We start from the raw sequence: 19,464 nt of genomic DNA on the forward strand, positions 1-19,464 counted from the left end.
TGGAAGGTAACAGTGGGGGCAGTTGTGAATTAAGTATTTAGTATTTTTTCTAAGGCCTTGTGGAGTTTGTTAGTCACTACTTACACACTTCATACATCATACACTGCATACTTTTTCACTTTATTTATTCGTTAATTTCCTAAATTAATAAGCTCTTCTAATTAGTTGTATATATTGTGTTTTGTTGTTAAGTATTTCCATTCCGATATTTGTTCTATGTAACCTTGCTTGACAAACACATTTCCCCTTGGTGATGAATTAGTATGTATTTAAACACTCCTTTTGCAGGGCAGCCATAGATTACCATTTCATAGAAGCCAGAGGGTCCCTGAGTCTTATACCTTGGGAAACCACGTTAGGCGGGAAACTAAAAATAAAGAAAGACCAAAGTGTAATGCTATACAGAGGAATCAATTAAACAAGTGGGCGGAGGTGGCACATGTTTCCAACGTTAAGTCTGGGTCGCCTATAAAAACTGTCCTGAAACCGTCTTTCTGCCACCAAACTGTGAAGAAAGGCAATGATGAGTGCGCCAGGTTGTAATAGGCCTGATGCAGAACTGCAGTGGTCGAGAATACCGCGTGAATGGTCCTGATGAGAGTGTGCGCTGCCTGCCGACGAAGAGGGAAACATAGACGAGTGATCCGCTTGGTGCGTCAGGACGCACAGGACAGCCGCAGATGGCCTGTGTACACTATCCGAATTAGATCGGCTGATTTTAAACCGTAGAGCTTTTTTTCTTCTTCTTCTTCTTCTTTCTTCAGACTAGAGCACATGAAGGCGAAGAGTCCACAATTTGACAATGGAAGCGTCCTGCGAGCAGACACACAGACATTCAAGAGTCTGATTTGTGTTACGCAGACGTTTTGCAACGGTGGCACATTTGTTCGCATGCTCACCGACGGACGGACAGCACGATTACAACTTCAAATGTCTTCGTATTCCACCTCAGTTTGACATTTCCGTCACCGCTTAACGTTGTAGTAACTTGCATGTTATTACTGTTGTTAAGCAAGACAATGGTGTCGTCGCTGTTATTTATTTTGATGCCCACACGGGCGCATTTTCGTGAGAATCTGCTCTGTCCCTGAGGATTTTCTCCCGCTGCCTTTTATCATATTTTTAGTCGGTTGGATTTTTTTCCCTCTCGCCCGTTTTTCGTCGGTTTGTCTTTAAGATAGCAGGCTATTAATTTTTAATTCTTATGCATCCGCACGAACACGGGACCAGAGAGAAGAAAACGAGTGATAACCAGAGAGGGGGAGAAGGAGACGGAGGCAAGTGAGGAGGGAAGCGAGAATGAATGAGACACACTGAGCAACCAAGGAAAAGGAGATTGGAGGATTCAAGGTAAGAACGAAGCACACTTTCCATATGAAATGTTCTTCACACATGCGATTCAGTGTATTCAATAATAGCATGTAATGTGCACTACCCAAGCTTCCCGTATCAAGCTTCACGAGGTGTTCAGGCGTGTAAGCCGATTTCTTTATTACAATATTTTGCTTTGACAGATACGGAGTTTGTGTTTACGGTGCGTCAACGGCAGTCGCTTCAATTTTAAAATGCGTGTTAGATGCTCTAAATTAGTGGGATTTGAGAGCAGGGGTCCCGTTTGTGGGCCTGTGCATTGCACCGTGGCTTGCACACTAAAATAGGTTGGCATTTTTCTAGAAATACATACAGTCGTTGAAAAGGAGAAGAAATGTGTGTTTTTATTGTCCCATGAAAGCGAAGTGGTGGAAGACATTTCCAGCTGGGTTAAGAGAGGTGACACTGGAAATATAAAACAGGCAGATTACGAGGCTGTTAAATAGCCAAGTGAGTAATTCATTATTTCCAAATTGCACACCAGAAAAAGCAAATAAGGAAATGTAGCCAACATGTCCCGGGATGTTGGCTCCACGTGTGATTTAACATCCCTCTCACTGCTTCTTTTTTTTATCTGACTGAGCACAAGTTCTTTACAAGAGAGAAATACATTGAGTACCCCTTTGACTATTAGAGGAATAAATGCATCAGAGCAAAGTGTACAGCCTCAAAGTGAACTCCTCTGCCCAATCCCCCATGTCCCAGACTACACCATTAATCCTGTACCTCGTCAAATCATTACCTTTGGACCAGCTGCTCTCAGAGGGGTCTGGGGAGCCCCAGGAGTCACTGAGGGATGTGTTCCTCCACAAAAAGAGACTTAGCTTTCCGTTAAATTCAACTAATCTGAAATCACAATTAGAGAACGTACCAAAATAGCAAACCTGTTGGCTTCATGTCTTAAATAATACATGCACCACCTCCATTACAGCGTAAAACAGCAGGAAAAATCCTCCCATATATCCAAATTTGATCAAATGTGACTGTAACGTGGGGTTCACATGATGAAAATCGAGGCGCCCTTGTTTTGTTACTATTCTGAACTAATTCCCAATTTAATAATAAAACATCTAATAAAAATACATCAACAGCCTAAAACCTATTTTTCAGTGTGTGTTATTATGATCAAAATGAACCTGAGCAGAAGCACATGAAAGACTCTGAAAACAGTTATTTTCTGCTGGTAAGCCTTTTCCTCATTTCACCGGGGTGCATTTGTTTATCCTGCCAATTCTTGGGGAAAAATTGGCATGTCTACTATTCTGAAGGGGCTGAATGAAATTCAAATTCTTCAGGTGGTAAAACAGCAATATTGCAACTGTCTGATTGCGTTATCTGGGCATTCAAGAAGCCAGACTTGGAATTGGTTTACCGCCAAACACTCTCCCCGGGAAGACAGAAGGATTTATTTCCCCCTTGTCTGTGTGTCACATCACCATCAGAAAAATTATTCTCGGCTTTCAATGGGTGAATAATAGGCATACATTAGCATGGCATTAATGGTCGTCAGACTTTTAATAAGTCACTAATCATAATTAGATTTATTTCAGTGTGAGTTCAGCGTTTTGGGACGCTCTGCAATGCTGTGGTCAGGCTTGAACAGCCATAATCTGTTGAAGGTATCCTGAAGGAAATACTGTATGCAAAAGCTGCCAAATGCATTTAGTTTAAAAAAAGAAGAAGTGTGTTTGGTGCAGGTGCACACTAAAAATGCACATCCTCATGCTTACAGTAAAAGTGTGTATACACACACACACACACACACACACACACACACACACACACACACACACACACACACACACACACACACACACACACACACACATACACACACCTGCACACGCTGTTTTGTTTGAATAAGAATACAAGTGCTGTCTACAAAGTGAGTACTTGAATGCTTCCTTTGAATTTGTGTTACTCTCTCGGTAATGCAATATGTATGACAAGGCGGACTAAATTAATGTCATAATTGAAATTAAGCAGAAAGATACAGCACTCTTATGAATAATACAAAAAATATGACCTATGATGTTTTATATCCCCAAGACAGTTTGCATATAGTATTGCATTTCTGCCGGTCCAAAGAAAAAATGTGAGAATAACATTAACCGGATTCAAAAAGATGTTGAAAGCTTTTTGTATAAAGATATAATTTCACCATGTCTCAGTTTTCCCCCAGCATGGTTATTAATTACAGCAGGGGACACCTATCGAATGCTACATGTCAATAAAGGATTGTTGATTCTGATACTGCATGGAGATTTGACCTAAACCTGCGAAATACATTTATATCGTTTTTTTCTTCATGCATTTGATGGCGTGAAATTAAATTAGTGTGTTTTTTAGCAGCAGCAAATTATTCTGCACTTGCAATGGGCTTCGGAGGAACACATAACATCATTTAAAAGGCAGAGAAAAACAGATTTTGCACACGGCTGTAAGAATTCACCAAATCCACGATTATTACTTTGTATTTTTTAAGAATATATATTGTCTCCCATTTCTCAAGACGATTTGACCTGTCTACAATTTTTACTTTATCAAATATGATTTATCAAAAATGAAGAAAAAAAAAATCAGTACCCACAAATCCATTACGAAGACGTCAATTCAAGAGATGGTTTTTCTAATACACAAGAAGGAGAAATATCCAGGGAAAAACACAATATTAAATTTGAGGATTAAATGCAAAAGAGACAATGAACAAGTATAATCCTGCAAACATGTATCTACAACTACACACCACAAAATACGGAGCCATTTTACTTTTTTCCCATAATGTTTTCTTTTTGTTAGTCTTATGTGAGTAGATTAAGAATCACAGTCGTCAATTCACAATAAGTGCATCAACCTTATGTGTTTTGCCTAATAACAAATATGGATCCCATTTTATCCCATTTTTATATGAAGTTAAATTGCTCCGGTACACCCCATATATGCAATCCGGTTGTTTCCTGATGTAGTCAAACACACACACTTGTACTTACTGTACACACATGCTGCTATTAAAGCTTGTTCAACTTTCAGGAAGAAGTGATTGGAGAATCTCATGTGGCGGTTCAGAGCAGAGGACGTCCACGCTGGCACGGCAGTTTATTCTCATGATGAACTTAACCTTGTTTTTGTCTTTTGATGATTAAAGGCTCCCAGATATGATAACCGATTAGAGCTATAAGCCTTCCAAGCTAGTCTACCAGTCCTCTCGTGGTCCTCTGTTGGGAATTGTTTTTTAAAACAATCATGTCCATAGTCCATATTGATTTATTATATTTCTGAAGATCATTTGTAAATATAATCCGTTCAAAACGACCCTCCGCAAGATTGATTTTTTTTAAAACCTTTTTTTTCCCCAAATGTCATTTTGGCATAACCCTCAACAATTTTGGAACAGCATTTGCCACGCTATGATTAGAAATTTGCAACACAATTTCTACACATTGGTTGATACATAATCAGAATAGGTGGGAGATTGAAATTGTTTACTGTAGTTTAAATTTAGTGGCTGATCAGTGAACTCTCTTCTCCCGTTTTCATGTCATTATGGAAGTATCTAGTGAATGGTGTGGCAGTTTTATGACACATTTGTTTTCAATTTTTTTATTCCCTTTCCAGTTATGCTAAAATGCTAAGTCCTTGTTGGGAAGATTTCACTGGAAAGACCTAGAAACAGTTTATTGTATTTTGCCAGATAGCTTTTCCTCGCTGCTTCCCTTCGTAGGCAGCACTGTTTACCTGGCAGCTCTGTGGTTGTCACCAGCCCGATAAGGCTGACAAGAAAGCCATTATGATTATAATGACAGTTATTGTGGTTCAGTGTTTTACCACAGCCGACAAAACACACTGGAAATGGGTTTAAACAGCTGTTGTTGAACTAATTATTGCAATCACAAATACCCTATTATGTTTTCTAAGGATTTTCGTTATGTGTTGGCTGTTTTCCGCTAAATGCGAGATTACATTTCGGGAGCATGAACATGCAATAACAGATTGGAAAGAGAGGGACAAGGCAAGGGCAAGAAGGGTAAAGAAAATAGAGTAGAGCGAATAGTACAGTGCAATAGTTGAAGAGGAGAGGTACATAACGGGCACAAAGCATAAATCTTTGCTGTGGTGTCGAGGTGCAAAAGCAATGGGCAGTGTGCGTCCATTTTGAAGCTTGTGGCCTTTGTGCTGTGGAGATCTCTGTGAATGTATCCATGCACACAGCAGCCTGTAACTGCTGCTCTCTGCTTCATCTCGAGAAAGACTGAAGATGTGGGCTTTGAGTAGTCAATCTTACAGGAACCCTACCACACACTAATTCAATTCAATTGCTGCCAGGCTTGAGCATGTGTAGGCGCCGGCTTGGCGAAAATGAGCAGGAGCAACAAAAGCACATGAACAGAAAAAATCGATGAGGACTCTTTTTCATAAATTGAGTGGGTGTTAAATTAGCTGGATGGGCCCATGTAGCAACACATTGGATTGAGTGCCTGGTGTATTTGGGTGGTTTCTATCGACTGGGAGACAACTTGGTGTTCGGCAGTGAGAAGACGGTGTGATGCTCAATCAATGTAACCAATCAGCCTCACCAGCAATTCATTTGGTTTTACACAGATTTGTAAGGGAGAAGGTGCCTCTGAATTGGTGTTTAAAAAGTGACTCAGTGCCTTTTTGACGACCAAACTCTAACCGCTGTTTGCAATGGTCGGCTTTGATTGCCCTTTTAGCCTGCCTGATTATCGTATTCATGTTGTTAAAAGCAACTTCAAGTACCAGTTATCAGCTCTCTCCGTGTTTGTCAGTTTTCATTTCTTAACATGTGTTTAATGGTTATTCAAGGCCCTGTGCCAAGATACAATTTTGAAGGCACTTGGGAATAATGATCACAAATCAATTTAATCTTATACTGCTTGTTGTCTGCCATTTTAGCAAATCAGTTTTGGCAGCTCCTGCCAAAGGTGCATAATGGCAAAGGTGCTCTTAACACTGAGAGATGGATACTGATCTTTCTGCACCTGAAGCAAAGCATGCACACACACACAGAGAAATTACCAAATGCATAGATACACCATTACAGAAACAGGAAGCAAGCACAAACGCATGTTCAGCGGCACTGGCGGAGAATAACAACTGTATCTCAGATGAAGCGAAAGACTACAGAGCCTCAGACTCAAGATGCAGAGAATGTCCATCAGGCCATCTTGGTTAAACTCTTGTCCTCAGGTAATTGGAGTAGCTTTCCATGTCCAATCTGTCCATCTGAAAAAAGGAGGCACACATAGATGAAAGGAAACAGGGATCAATTGACCTAATAGCTTGTCCAATCAATCCTTATGTTTTTTCTGATAGCTTGACAGAGGGTGCAGACCAGAGTGGCGGATGAGCCCCTCTAATTGGCTTGGCCAGAGCGGCCAGAGTGGGAGGCTGAGTGGTAATGGCAGGAGTAGTCCTTGTCCCTCCTCACACCTGGCGCTTTCACTCTACCAGCGTCAATACTGACACCATTGTCCTCATTACCTTCAGCTTAGTGCCATGTACAGGCCTTTCATCTGCTGCTAGAGAACTTCAATGTTCCTTCATTACACCTCCCTGTACACGATCCACTCCTCGCTTTCTGACACTGACCCCTCACACTCAATGGCTAATACAGGAGCTACTCAACATCGTCTCAGCTATCAAGGCATTTGGTCGGGCAGCAGAATCAGGAAAGACGTGTATCTAAACAGATCACCATTTCTGTGTGCTTGTGTGTTGTGTGTGTCTCTGGCTTTCTGGCCTTTACAGGCAGGGATTTTTACCTGAGACTCACCTGAGTCAGTCCACCAGGGATAACTCTGGGTTCGTATTTGTGTCAGCAGGACTTCCCTTGGAGTATCAGGTGTTAGACTGGTGTGAGCATGTTTGCGTCTCTGCGTATGTGTGTGTCAGTGGTGTCAATTGTGAGAAGAGGCAACACCAAGAAGCAACACAGGACCGAAGAAAGTTGTTTGTTTATCCATCTGCCAATATGGGAGTTGGAGGGAAACCGGTAGTGAAAAGAGAGAGGAGGGGGAAGTTGAGGGAGATGAAGCTCCTGCATGGAGGTGTGAAAGGGCACGTATATTCATAAACAGCTGCAAAAACACCTAGAGCATAATACATGCAGTAGGCAGATGCCAGATGAGACACAAAGGGGGGAGGTGCACCATGATGGAAAAAGTCCACAAACACCTAGAGCAATGAACTTCAGGAGAGAGAGAGAGAGAGGGAGAGGGAGAGAGAGAGAATCCAGAGTGGATTAATTAAGGATTATAATTATGTTGGGACTATGCATGTCTCACCTGAGACTGCCCCGTGCCGCTCCTCGCCAATCCTCATGCCCTCTGCTCCTCTGCACATATGGACACCAACCACAGGAAAATACTACCCGCAATTGCGGTATCATAGATTCACTTCTCATAACACACTGTGCAGAAGAGTGAATGAGCGCAATGGCGTATTAACCTTTATGGCTGCTTTTTGAATCAACCCACTACAACACAGTTACTGTGTGTTCACACTATAAATGTGTCAAGTTAAGTATGCTGAAAATTGTCAGAGTGCAATAAGACTTTCCTTGGTACATTAGGGTTTATTTTCAGACAAATACTGTGGTTTATGAACATCACTAGCTGTAGTGAAAAGACCAATTAATGCAATATTTTTTTATACCACTAGGGGGCAGTGGAACACGCTGCAAATATAACATTGACATAATCTCACATTATAAAGTAGATGTGTTGAACAAGTCACATATTTACACAACGAGAAGATACAAAGCAAAATCACTTATTTGAAGACATATTTGTGACACCTGTAACACTCTTAATGCTCTGTTTTTGGTCTCCACCAACTCTGCCTCTTTAAATGCTTCACTATTTGCTTGACGTTTTTTTTGTCTGTCGTTCAGTGCTAAGCAGGTAGTGTATGCTAGGTATGTAAAAGGAAGCTCAATAAAATACCGTACAGTAGCTAAGGTTACACAATTTACATCATCTTGCTGTTAAAACCTTGTTTTGAAAATTTGTTGCAACTGTCGCAAATTTGCATTGGCGTCGGAATGAATAGTTTAAATAAAAAATATTTGCAGGCCAATATTCACATCTTTCAAGACATTTATCTTATTCGTCGGGCGCCCGGTGTGTCAAGGCCTCAAGTATCACCCCGTTTCAGAGACGGGCAGTGCTGGCAACCTCTGGAGAGGTTTTTGGTTTCAGATTTTCTCTTTTCTTTACAGGGCTGGGGTTAGGGTTAAAATAGGATTGAGATTGCGATGTCTGATGCCATTCAGAGGAGAGAGCCCCGTGTTATCCAGTGAAGATCTACAATGATCAACAACTGGCACGCAGCTGTGGAACAGACTCACTGTGAAGTAAGCTGCTGCTAAAAATGACCATGCATCCTCAGCATGTTTGCAGTTTGTTTCTCAAAACTACAGCACAGTGCAGCATTTTTTTTAGCAAGTGAATACTTTGCTACTCTCCTTTAAAATAAAGAGTTTCAAGGAGAAAACTAAATCTAAATGATGGGCAACTTGAAAAGTCACATGGTGGATGCTGACGGACATTTTTCTATTTTCACACTGGCTTGTTTTTCAGGATATGAATATGCTTATAAACCAATAACAATTACTAACACACCACTTGTGTTCCCGTCCTGTCGTGCTATTAGAATATGAAAACGAACCACACGTAATAAATCATCTAACCACAAATGACACTTGCCAGACCACAGCTTAACCTCTGGTCAACTCACAGCACCAAGACAAGACAAACAAAGGCACACACGCGCAACAATAACTGACCACCAAAGGCACACACACACACACACACACACACACACACACACACACACACACACACACACACACACACACACACACACACACACACACACACACACACACACACACACACACACACACACAGTTGCTCTGCAGCCACAGACACAAGGCATTTAGGGAACAGAATGGAAAAGGATTTAATTGAGTCTTTGATCATTATAGAATTACCATGTGCCTTCTTGGCACCCTTGTTATTGTTTCATGGATTAATCATTTTCATTCCACAAATTGTAGAATCCACATAGCAAATCAGTGGGCTGCCTGCATGACATAGATACGCAGTTTTAGCAAGAGAATTCTAATGTGTTCTTGGCCTCCAATTGGCTCAAGCCGTCCATGCGACTTGATTTATTTGAAAGATTGGTTTTATTGATTTACTGAATTAATGTGGTGCCAGTTTAATCAGTGTGCTATGGAACTATGCAGAATTTGACATCTCTGTGAACTCAGATGAATTGAGTGTACAATATTGATCTGGTTATCCACAGTATTTATTCAGCTATTTGTCTAAGAGCTGATTAATTCAGAGTGTTCGAAATAATGTAGGTGTGCGTTTATGAGGCTGTGCGAGTGTTTATGTTTGTTTGTGTGTGTGTGTGTGTGTGTTTCTCTCTCTCTCTCTCTCTCTCTCTCTCTCTCTCTCTCTCTCTCTCTCTCTCTCTCTCTCTCTCTCTCTCTCTCTCTCTCTCTCTCTCTCTCTCTCTCTCTGTATATTTGCAGAACTGGTAATTGAATCTGTTATGGACTACAGGTCTGGTTATTGGAAAAATAGCGTTTTCAATTTATACCCTTTCTTTTCTGTACATGCAAAAGCAAGCTGCTATCGTATGTTATGAAATGACACACTACATGCAGCCTCAGCACATGCTCGTTCAGCACTAATGCACATGGGAACATGCATCCATGAACAAACACACACCACACGTCACACAAAATTACATTATATATATATGTATGAGTACTGTGCTTATGTGCTTGCAGTGTGTGAGGTATCATAGTGTCCCAGCATGTGTCGTAGTTGCGGGCCGTATATTTTAGGGCTGGAGCAGTGCTTGGCACCGGTGTGTGATTGAGCAGTATCTGTCAAGTAGGGCCAGAGGAGGGAGAGTAGTTCTCCAATTAGAGCTAACTCAGGATGGATATGGATGGTTTCTGACAGCTGTCTCTTCTGATGCGGCAGCATGAGGAAGAAGAACATTAGTTTGAAGATGTTTGTTTAGGCTCATTATGGATAAAAACAGAAGCTTTCCACATCTCTTTCTCCCTTTTCCATGTGCACTGGGTGACCACTGATGTTGACGTTACACAGAAGTAAATCTCAGCTGTCATTTGGCTGCATGCATTCATAGAGATACTTCTATTCACCAGACATCGTGCGGTCCTAATCCTACAAGGATATTCAAGTACACAGGAGTACAAACAATAGACTGGATTTGAGAGAGCATCCGCGAAGAAAAGGATGACTTTCCAAAGCTTTGCATGTAAGTGTTCAATAGAGTCCTTCGACTGTATGCTATTGTGCAGTATACTATTGTAGATCCGGTGGGAGCAGCGGTAGCTTGTTACTGGAGGGCAAACTTGAACACAGCTGAAATTTTAACTCCTACTCTATGTGTTTATTTAATCATATGACATGGACCACTGCTCAGGTCGTAATTACCATACAAGTTCAAATAAATGCAAAGGGCAGCACTCTATTACACTGGCATTTCTGCTGTGCATTATACTACAATGTCTATTGTTAATAAGATGAACAGCTGAAGGTACTCAAGGTATGATCCTTGTGTTTACAGGTAAAATGATAGGGAAGTGCTTCCATTTAGTAAGAAATACCATCTACCGGTAATCTAATGTAATTCATTTTGTTTTGTATAGTCGGTGGTTTTCAACAAAAGCCGCCTACAATCGCTTTAAAGCATAATGTGTAGACTGTGGATTCCTGAAACTCATTACCTGCCTCTACAGACACACAAAGAAGCATTAACCTTCAGCATTTAAACAAAAACAAAAAGGGTTTATACAACAACGCTTTACACTCTGAGAGGATACATGAATGCCAGTAGCTTTATTATGACCAGATTAATCATGTATAGCTGTTAACAGGATTATTTTAGTTGAATTAAATCCAGAATTGAAGAAAGATAACTGAATTGTCTGATCCAAAAAGTGATCTTTTGCTGTACTCTGGCGTACACCACTCTGATTTCTTTTGGCGTTTTCATTCTGTGCAAAGTGATGTTTCTGCACAAACAGCTGCATGGCTAGCGGTGTACACAAAGGAAAATAAATGAAAATTTAGGACAACAGCAAAGTGGCTTTCTGCAAGCGACAGAGTCTGTGTTACGGCGTTTTGTGAATTCATCATCACAATAAAACATGGACACATACTCCCTCAGTTTTCCTCGTGGTGCCAACACGATGTGCTCGGCTACTTCGCATCAAACACATCATGTTAACAACGGCTAGCGACCAAATCGAGTTACTGCAAATCATAAGGTGGTTATTCACAGCAAACAGGTGATAGTGTGCATTTAAACTAACTTGTTCACACATCTACTGTTATCCTCTAAACAATTTATTCTGGTCTAAAATAATTATGACGCTAAAGCCAACATATATATCCGACCTTTTGCCAGTCTCCTAATATGTGCCTGTTTACATTGTCTTGCCTCTGTACGTTGCACATACATCGCTGTGGACTCCGCTTCCTCTGTGACTGTACTAACATTTGCCCTACACTCACCTTCTCTCCTGCTCATGTGCTCCCCTCACTCACCTTCCGATGGGAGCAGATATGGATGGAAATACAAATGACCCTTGATGAACCCAGATATTGAGCTGTTTTAAAGCTGGAGGCTTAGACAATATCCCCTCCTTGCTCCAACGTGCTGCAGAAGGAGAAGCCGCGGTTTCTCACTACATCTGGGTTTCACGGGCTGTATGACCCCCATCCCCTGCAGCTATCTCTTTAGCACTTCTTCCACTGGCTAGAATTAGTAGGCGAGGAAAACAAACACATCATAAGGAAACAAAAACAACCGTAAATAAGCATGTAGTGACTTGAGAATGCTTTCAGCGAGCAGCATGCAGACTATGAGAGGGAAAGAAGGGCAGGGTATAATCTTCCCTCCCTCACCCTTCGTCTCTTGTTTTTATATTTCCCTCTAATTTCCTCTTGCCACGCTGTCCCCTCCACCCTCTGTGAGTCACCGCTGGGGCTTTCCGAGGAGATCATCTCAGAGCATGGGCAGTGTGAGACAGATGGGCGGATGATGGATCTGACGTGATAGACAACGGCGTGATGGATGGCCGGCTGGCTGATAGGGGATTAATGCAGTGCTGAGGCCGCTGCAGCACAGCGGATGGCTTAGTGATAGATAGATAAAACTGACGAGCAGATAAACAAGAGACCGCTAATCCACGCCCCCTTGATGGACAGAAAATCAAAGTGAGGGAAAAGAACCACAGAGGGAGAGGTGGACCTTTATATTACCATCACAGGGTGAAGAGCTTTCATGGGAGAGAATTTAAGTGTACGCAAGGTGATATGAGGTATGGGCCGATAAGGAGAGTTGATGAGGAGCACAACATGGTGTAGGACTGTCATGGGTCAGTGACGGCACATGTCAAACCGGTCTTGGTGGTGGATATATTGGACGAGGGCGGGAGTTTTGGTGATATGGCGTGACGGCTGACTGCGATGGCTGGGGATATGCTATTTCGAGTGATGGCGAACAGTTTGACTGCGGAAGAGAGATTGGGCACAGCGGTAAATTGGCCGTAGGGGGATGTGATGGGATGATTGGACAGCAGAGTGTGTGCTGGTTGGGGATTGAAGATAGGAGTGCTTGTTGTGTCTGTTTTTTAATGCACTTCTCTCAGCGCAACAGCTTAACCTTCTGTGTAATGGATGAAAATAAACGTTTTGTGTCCCTATGTTTATGCAATTCTGCCAACTGGCGAGGTGAAAAGGCCCGTCATGATGAAAGGACGACAGAAAAAAAAAAAGATTGAGGGGAGTGGAGGGCAAGCCCAGGGAGAGTTCCTCTGAAAATAGGGAGCAAGCCGCCTATTCCTGCATTATTATCGAGCGCTAAGCTTTGTCTCTGTTCACCGTTTCAGGGGACCCCAGGGGTTCTGGCATCGATCCGGTGTGCTCAGAATGCACTCCGGTGTCACCTATTTAAACACACTGAGCCAATAGCCAACAGAGACAAGCCTTTATTTATCAAGCCTCTGATTTTGGCTGCACGGATGACAACCTGATTAGCACTTAAAGGAGCTCTTAAATCTTTTATTGGAATGGGTGGAGGCAATCCATAAACAGCAGCAGACAGCAGTCTTAGCTGGAGAGAGAGTTATGGAGGATGAACAGTGGGACAAGGTGAGGGACTCTGTCATCCAGGGGGTTAATGAACGTGGGGGATACAGACAGACGTGCAGTGGATGTGCAGTGTGTGACAGATACAGCGGGAGAGAGAGTGTGCTACTGGGAACAATGGGTGGAAAGTAGAAGGAGCGAGTGGGTGACAGCAAGAGCGAGCATGTGACTGAGGAGCGATGGCAGAGATCGGGGACAAGATGAGGGCACAAGTGGCTGGGACAATGAATGAGTGGGTGAGAATATTGTGATCAAGTGACGGCCTGAGCAAATGAACAAATTGCTGAACAAACAAGTGGGTGATGACTGTGTGTTTGTGTTTGTGCAGACTGCGGGGGCGTTTGCACACGTGCGTGCCGGCAAATGAATGAGTGAGAGATGGAAAAGACTAAGTGAGCGCGTAATGGGGGTTAGTGATGGGTGTGTTGACAGAAAGTGTCAGCTTTAACCATACTGACCCGCGTGTACATGCTGCATGCACAAGTGGCTGAATTTGAGTCCCAGCTTGGACGTGAACTGACTGTAAAATTGGATGTGAATTTCGAGTTGGATGTGAAATGAATGCAAATTTGGAAAGTAGGTGGAAGGTGTTTGCGCATCCATCTCGATGTGTCAGTCTCCTGTCTGTTCAACATAATTTCAGAAGAGCCCCGGAGATAAGCATCTTTGGCACATAAATGCAGCCATTTGAACACCTTCATGTTCTGTGTAATTATAGCGACTGGGATTGCTCCGTGTTTTAGTTTTCAGGGAGGGTCCTCGATTCTTGCCTCTTGTCAAAATAAAAGGTTTGTACTTTTGATTCAGATTGAACTTTATTCAATAATAATCCCAACCTTCTTGGCAGACTGTAACTGGGAACCATTTTGTTTTGTGTAATAGATGAGTATATTTACTCGCGTAGGGAGAGGAACACTAAGCGATGCCAGTGCTCGATTAGAGAGGAGCTGTTACTAGAGAGCTGCAAGATAATTTATTCTTGCTCTCTTCCCCCTGGGATGCCAATGGCCGATTCGCTTTCAACGGCAAGAAGTGCGTGTACACGTTTGTTTATGCGGGTGACACCGGCGCCGTGTTGATGTAGGGACGTTTGGGACAAGGCTATTGTCTGTCCTGCAGCCTGTGCTACACTCAAATCTGTCCCCCCTCTCACCTCGTCTCTGTCAGTAACGACAGCAGCAAAACAATATTGCCCGTGACATGTCAAGAGAATTAGCGTTGCGTAAATGCACACACATTGTTGGCTGTTCCCTTTTCTCTTCAAACTTTTTTTACTTTTTCCGCTCGCCTGTCTTTCTCACTGTCTTGTCCGGCCATCTCTGTCTCATGCTCTCTCCACCACCCTTGGCTGCAGCATGCTTGTCTGACCCTGTCGTAGTCTCCTTCAGGGCCTGTCTCTTGGTGATCAAGCTCCATTATTTATGCTGTATCGCGTTCCACCATCAATTCCCTCCAATGGAACAATTGAGACAGATTTCCTTGACTGTCACAATAGCGGTGATACTCAGCAGAGGTTGAAAATGGGATTATCCTTAAATGGAATTTAATTTTCACCGTTGTTGTCTCCGAAGCCTGTCTACCACCCAGACACCATGACGCGCTTTGGTAGTGCTTTCACTATTGTGTGTGTGTGTGTGTGTGTGTGTGTGTGTGTGTGTGTGTGCGAGTGAGAGAGCAAGAGAGATTACTGCTGTGTTCTGCACAATAGCCAGTGTAGCACTTGTAATGTGATGTGTATTTTTTTCAAAGCCCTGTAATGCAATTGTGTAGCAGTTTGGCTCCATTTTATTCAAGAAAGTCTAATGGTCTGAAGATTGTAGGTCTGTCAATACCTCGCCTCACAGTCTTCCACAACTAACAATATCAACTTTGCTCTCATTCTTGTGTCCAATGAGTTCAAAAACAAAAAAAGAAGAAGAAAGAAATTCCTACATGAGTCAATTACCAGACTTCAGCCTCACAGATGACACGTCTTTGATGCAAAATGTATAAGCGATTGCATGAGAATAGATAAATGAATAAGTGCTGTCGAAGTGTGAATCAATGTTTATGGATTGTCATCCAAAGACCTGCTGCGCTTCAGATGAAATAAATGTAGAGGTGGCTTTGTGTGTTTGTCAGTAAGACGCTGTGGGAGCTTGTTTTCGAGCCTGCTGTGATGCTTCTTCAACTATATAGTTGTGTAAGTATTTGTATGATGTGTTTGTCCTTTGGAGTTGAGGGGTGTGTGCCAACTGTGTTTGTATGTGTGTTTTCATGCTTGCACACAAGCATCTTTTTTGTTTCCTGAATCGCAACGGTGGCTGTTGTTTCTGATAAATTCTGTTTGGTGTTTTTCTGACTTCCCTGCTCTCTCTTTCATCGCTCTTAACACAAACATGATCAATACTTGAATTAATGTCTAAGTAAAGAGTCAAAACATGTTGCACTGGCCTTGGCACTGGCCACTGCCCCGCTCATCCCCCCCCCCCCCACCCAGCCTCCGACAGCCTCCAACCCAGCCGGGCTGGGAGAAGTCAAGAAAAGAGCGAAGAGAAAGGAAAAAGCAACAGAGTGTGTGGAGAAGAAGAAATAAGTCTTCATTTATAATGAATACATTTTGGGAGGGCGAATTGGAATGCATTCAGCTTTCTTTTTGCTGCTGTATTAATTTGGCTAATTATTAGTTGAGAGGTAATTATGTCTTGCTGCATGGGTGATGCCTCTTGTCAAGGAAGGCAGCGGTGTGCTGAATGACGCGTGAGCTCAAGTGTTGCGGCAGCATGTAATGTTGGGTATAAAGAGCAGCGACTACAGAAAGGCTAGACAGGCCACAGGTGTGGGTGTCGGCTCAGGGGGGCTGTGAGTGTGTGTGTGTGTGTGAGAGGGAGTTGGTGTGTGCATGCGAGTGACAGGGTGTGAGACTCAAGAGGCAGAACGGTGATTTGTGAGTATTGTATTCCTGTAATCTGCTCTGATCAGATCAACCAGAGCCAATAATGCAACACTGAGGCAAATACCACGCTGCTCTTTCTTCATCTCTCACTTCTCTTTCTCACTCTCCGTCTCTCTGTGCCCCCCCCCCACCCCTCCCACCCGCCCCACACACCCACCCCCTCTCTGCCTTTTTCCTTTTCACTGCAGTGGGAGCCAGCTTTGCTGCAGAGGGAACGATGGAGTAAAGATGGGGGGAGAGGGAGAGAGTAGAAAGAGTCAGGAAGATGGACATTGAGAAATGGAGATAGGCCTGAGAAAGACACTCAGAGAACAGAGGAGGAGATAGAAGGTGGACGGGATTGAAGAGCAAACGATTGCAGCTCTGCTCTTGTATGCTCCTGGTGGAGCCTGATACTGAATCAAACAGTGATCCTTCTCTCTATTGACACACACACACGCACACACACACACACACACACACACACACACACACACACACACACACACACACACACACACACACACACACACACACACACACACACTGGCCACAAGCATTTGAGTTTGTTTTTGGCCAGTGCTGGGTGGTGCTTGGCAGAAGAAATTAAGCCTAACAACCGTGGCATCTGTCTCAGCAGCAGGAGAGTCCCGCCTCCCCACCCACACATGACCTGTCCTGCTTTCATTCACTGAGCCGCCTGCTGCCAGCCTCAGGATGGGCCGCTGCCTCCGCCACTGCCCGCCACCCCCCCTCCATCTCGGACTCTCTGCACTGCCAACCACTCTGTGCCCGCGCCCATGTTTCCCCCCTCAAGCAACAACCAGGAGCCTAGCGATATGGCTGCTTCAAATATTCATAACAGCCACGCTGCAAACACAGAGCCCTCCGCTGCCTCTCCATTTTGAGAGGCAATTCTCCGGCTATAGCTGCTGTTAGCCTGAACACGATTCCTGTTCTTCGAGTCAACTACTCTGTGGTCAGTATGCACTAACAGTATACGTACTATTAAGACAAAGGTTCGAATTATCAGTCTGGCTTTGCAACTGCATGGCGCTAAATATAAACACTCTTTGCCGCGTTTCCTCCATCCACTTCCAACCCTCCCCCTCAGCCAGGCTGAGCACAGCCACCAGCGTGCGAAAGGGGTCGTGCTGCTTTACACTACGCTGAAACCCAGCTGAAGCCCGAGACGTGTAAACTAGCACACATGCAAAAAAGACACCAATGCTATACTTAGACGGGCCCAGGCACACCACAGGCACACATACTGGGCCAGAGTGTAGTACATGCAAAGCCCAAAAAATGCATCAGGACTTCAGTGCACACACAAACACGCAGGCCCACGAAGTGATGTGAGAAGGGTGCTTCCGGGGAGTGAACTTCTTCTATGTGTCTCCAAGGAAGCTACAGGCTGGATAAACATCCATGTGGAGCAGCAGCAGATGCCTCCGTCTCCCTCTAATGCCCACTCCTCCCTTCCTATCCATTCACATCCGACCACCTACTCACTCCCTACAGCTCACATCCCTCTCTCTTGCTCTCCTTTCTGCCTCCTTTAATGAAGATGGCCCCCACTTGTTCTTACTTTTCATTCAGACGCCTCATCGTTCTTTAGTCTCTCCCTACGTTGTCCCAAACTCTCCTTTTCTCTCCATCTCTGTCCCTCTGTTTTTTCTCTCTCTCCTCCTCTTCTCATCATGCAGACCGCCTACAAGCCCTGGGCCCTGCAGCTTATCCTCTGTATTCACTCCTTGTATCTCGAGATTATTTCTCAGGGGGGCATCCTGTGTGTGCTCTCCACCATACTGTGCTATCTAGCTTATCAAATGGGTTGAAGTGGATCAGGACTGGTGGGGGTGAAGGCCTGATGCTCTGGCTTGTGGCAAACAGGTGGTCCATAGGGATGGGCACTAACGGCGATAAGTGCGAAGGCATGGAAGGATGGTCACGTTTCTATAGCAATCTTTTCTGAACTGGCATGGTTTCTAAACAACAAGGCATTTACTTGCTAAGGCTAGCCATCAATATCATGAAGTTGTGAAGCTACAGTCGGGCCCACCAACTGCTCGTGAGCTACGAGATGGATGACATGGCTGCTGGAACTAATGTGGCAGCTGAGTCCCAAGGCATGAGCTTGAATAATATCTGTCTTAGCAGTAGACTTCTTGAGCTTGCTTCTGTGTGATCATTTCAACTGCGCTGGCGCAAATTGGCATTGATCATTGTTGGTCGGCTGGCTTTTTAACGGCCGGGCCACTGTTTAATGTTCCCGTCAAGGTGGGTTATCATGTAACCTGTTTCTCCTGTCTCCTGTCCTCGCACCTGCTAAATGGCAAGCCATCTCCCTAAGAGAGAAGGAAAAAGAGAGTGGTGCAGCACGGAGCCCTTATTAAAGCTGTCCTCCAAGGCTGCCCTCTGACTGATTCCCCCTGTAAATCTCCCCTCTAATTGGAGAGGGCACAAGAAGAGAGGTGCTGCCTCAATCACAAATGTATTCTGTGTCTCTAAGGATGGATGAGAGAGGGAGAGAGAAAGAAAGAGAGAGAGACGGACAGAAGTCCTGAGAATGTGTGGGTGGGGACTAAACAAAAGTCAGAGATATAAATACAACGAGAATTTGAGGAGTGAGATGACATATTTATGTTCGCCTTGGAAGTGGAAGGCGGGAGGTGAGAAGATGAAAAGGTAGCGCAGTGATGGAGAGAGACGGGCAAAGAGGTGCACCAAGGGTGATGCAAGGATAGAAGGAGAAGGACAATGGGCGAGGAAGAGAAAGTAATGGAGGGAGACAAATAGAAGTGGCTGGCAGTGAGAGAAAAAGAAGGTGTGTGTGTGTGTGTGTGTGTGTGTGTGTGTGTGTGTGTGTGTGTGTGTGTGTGTGTGTGTGTGAGAAAGAAAGAGGGATAGAGGTAGAAGAGAGACAAGCTGATTTCACCACATTTGCAGCCT

General features: G+C 43.8%; 1 protein-coding gene across 1 annotated transcript in view; it reads left to right on the forward strand.

Annotated features, from left to right (window-relative positions):
* The first annotated feature begins 629 nt into the window (after positions 1–629).
* Positions 630–19,464, forward strand: part of adgrl1a (adhesion G protein-coupled receptor L1a) — an 89,833-nt gene continuing 70,998 nt past the window's right edge. Inside the window, exon 1 of the mRNA XM_068579546.1 lies at positions 630–1,350. The gene's annotated coding sequence lies outside the window, so the exon portion shown is untranslated. The remainder of the gene's footprint in view (positions 1,351–19,464) is intronic.

Source organism: Clinocottus analis, unplaced genomic scaffold, assembly GCF_023055335.1.
Source record: "Clinocottus analis isolate CAN_PGR_092001 unplaced genomic scaffold, fCliAna1.0.p SCAF_16, whole genome shotgun sequence".
NCBI lineage: Eukaryota > Metazoa > Chordata > Actinopteri > Perciformes > Cottidae > Clinocottus > Clinocottus analis.